The sequence below is a fragment of the Mus caroli genome, chromosome 6, assembly GCF_900094665.2.
Source record: "Mus caroli chromosome 6, CAROLI_EIJ_v1.1, whole genome shotgun sequence".
In the NCBI taxonomy this organism is placed as follows: domain Eukaryota; kingdom Metazoa; phylum Chordata; class Mammalia; order Rodentia; family Muridae; genus Mus; species Mus caroli.
Window position 1 is genome coordinate 67,689,307 of NC_034575.1, and position 3,418 is coordinate 67,692,724.

Below are 3,418 nucleotides of genomic sequence, written 5' to 3' on the forward strand. Positions count from 1 at the left end.
GGGAGGGAGGGAGGGAGGGAGGGAGGGAGGGAGGGAGGGGAGGGAGGAAGAAAGGAAAACTTGGAAGGTGATCTCCAGGGAATATTGTGCATAGCTACAAACCAGACTTGAGAATCCTGACAGAGACTTCATTGGTCTTGGCTCATGCGTATGTCTGGAGCTGGAGATGGCTCAGAAGGTAAAAGCAACAGTGGGAACCCAGACACCTGAGTGTGTTCCCAGGTCCCACACAACGGAAGCAGAAAACTGACTCTGGCAAGTTGTTTTCTAACCTCCACACTCACTATAGCAAGTCTGTATGTGTGCATGCGCTGCGCACACACTAAAATAAATAAATACATACATACATACATACATACATACATACATAAACAAATAAAATCAATTTGAGAGAAGCAACACCTTAAGCTCGTGTGGCTTCTCTAGTCTCACGCTCAGCATAGTCCTTGGAGCTTCAAACCACGGTCTGCATTGCCTCGTCCCTGTTTTTTTACAAGAGCAGATTTTGGTCAGATGGCCATTCCACCGTATTTGTCCTACCCATCCACGAGCCAGGATGCTCCGTTCTAGTGTGATCCATTATCACTTCCCAGAGTTGTAAGTGTTTGTGACCGAGGTCTTTCTCATCCTTGCTTAGGCTTCTTTCAAGGCACTTTTGAGACCACTATGAGTGTTTGCCTGGTTTCTTCCTCAGTATGCTGTCATTGACATCTAAGACGATTACTGGGTTTTGTACAGAAACTTCATGTCCTGACACTTTGCTAAGTTTGTTTATCCGTTCTAAGAGTTGTAGGCTAGAGCCATTAGGGTCTCTTACATATAAAATCATTTGCAAATAAGGACACTTTGACTTTTTCCTTCCCTGTTTGTATCCCTTCCGTTGGCGTCTCATGTCCTACTGCTCTGTCTTACGTATCCAGTACTAAGCTGAGTGAGGGTCGAGAGAGTGGACATCTTTTCATCTTCTCGATTTTAATGGATTTTTAAAAAATATTTCTCCCACTTAATATAATGTTAACTACAGGTTTGTCACACACAGCCTACATTAGGTTGGGCAATATTTTCCTTCTGTTCTAAGTTCTTTAGGACTTTTAACATGAAGAGATGTTGAATCTTGTTAAAAGCTGTTTCTTGAATCTTGTTAAAAGCTGTTTCTGCCGGGTGCTGGTGGTGCATGCCTTTAATTCTAGCACTTGAGAGGCAGAAGATATCTGTGAGTTCGGAGCCTACAGAGCTAGTTCCAGGACAGCCAGGGCTACACAAAGAAACGCTGTCTCAAAAAAACAAAAAAACAAAACAAAACAAAACAAAAACCAAAAACTCCTTCTACATCTATGGAGATGAACATGACCATGTAATTCTAGCCACATGACGATGTAATTCTGGCTGCATAGCCATTTATGTACTTTATAACATTCATTTTTTTTTAATATCAAGTAATCCCTGCATTTCTGGAATAAACCAACTCGATCAACCATAGTGAGTGATCGGTTTTGGGGAGTTTTGCTTTTTGGTTTTTTTGTTTTGTTTTGTTTCTTTTGGTTTTTTGAGACAGGGTTTCTCTGTATAGCCCTGGCTGTTCTGGAACTCACTCTATAAACCAGGCTGGCCTCGAACTCAGAAATCCGCCTGCCTCTGCCTCCCGAGTGCTGGGATTATAGGTGTGTGCCACCACCAACTGGCTGAGTGATTGATTTTATTCTTCAATTCAGTTGGCAAGTATTTGGCTTAGGACTTTTGTGTGCACTCATCAGGAAGATTGGCCTGATTTTTATACGTTTGTTTCACCTCTGTCTGTTTGGCTACCGGGGTAATACTGGTGTCATAAAAACGTTAATGTCTTTCCTAACTTGTAGAATGGCTTGAGAAGCAGTGGATGCTTTGAAGAGATGGTAAAATTTAGGAGCGATTCTCTCTACATCTAACGTTTTTCACTTGGGACTGTTTCTATTATTCCTTCAGTGTCCTTGGCTCTTCCCAGTTCTGACAGCTCTGTTTATCTCACCTCCATTTAATTTTTTGTAGATCATCTACGACTAGAAACTTACCCATTTCTTTTACATTTTCCAATTTAGCAGAATATATGCTTTTTAGGAAAGACCTAATGATTTTCTGAATTTAATTTGTATTTATGGTAATAGATCCTTTTTCCTTTCCAATTTTAATAAATTCTGTCTTCTCTTTCTTTATATTGGTTAGTTTAGTTAACTGTTTAGCTTTTCAGAGAAACAACTCTGTTTTACTTATTCTTTGTATCATTTTGGTTTTTTTTGTCATTGTAGTTCCCATTTTATTAATTTCTGCTTGATCTTAATAATTTCACTCTGTCTGGTGTCTTGGGGTTTAGCTTAGTCCTCTTTATCCAGTGCTTTAAGGTGTATTTCTAAGTTATTTGTGAGCTCTCTGGCTTCTTACTGTCTTTCTTGGGACTACTGTGCTATAAGCATTAGTTATGACATGTTGTGTCTTCATTTGATTCTAGGATTGTTTTTTATTTACTTCTTGATCTCCTGAAATGTCTGCCCATCATTCAGCAGTGTGTTGTCTAATCTCCATGAGTGTGCGTTTGCTCAAGAGTTTCTCTTGCGCTGGTGTCAGTCGGATTCCATTGTGGATCGATAGAACACAGTGGATTGTCTCAATTTTCATGTTTTCTTAAGATTTTGCTTTGTGCCCTAATTCATGATCTATCTTAGAGAACATTTTCATGAGCCGACGAGAGCCAAGTATATTCTGCAGTGCTTGCGTAGAATATGTCGTAGATGTTTGTTAAGCCTATTTTGTCTATGCCATTTAATTCAGATATCTATTTCTTGTCAAAATGGCCTCTTGGTTGCTGAGAGTGAGGTATTGAAGTCACTCACCACTACCATGCTGGAGTCAATCTGTGTCTTCGCATCCAGCAGTCCTTGCTTTATGAAATATAATGTCCTTGTGTTTAGGGCATGTGCGTTCACAACTGTGATGTCCTCTTGATAGATCATCCCGTTGATCAGCAGGAAGAAGCCTTCTCTTTGTGTTTTCACTGTTTTGACTTGAAGTCTACCGTCAACCATTAGAGCAAGGACAACTGCATGCTCCCTAGGTTTATCCACTTGAAGCATCCTTTTCCATCACATCACCCTAAGAGAGTGTCTGTCTTTTGTGGTGGAGTACTAAAGTGGAAGTTTCTGCTGTGTCATGTGGTGCAGACCAACGTGGTGCTCTGCGGAGGCAAGAGAGAGAGTGGAAATAGGACTCAGCAGACAATGGCGGTGTGCAACGCTTTCTTAGTCTCGAGTCTTCACACCGATCTTCACTTTGTTGAGAGAGACACAGCAGAGAGCTGCTCCTGGTGTCCCCCTGGCTGGTTCTGGTTACTCCTGCTGACTCAGAAGCCTGACTGTTTATTATTTTGCCTACCCTACTTAAAATACCC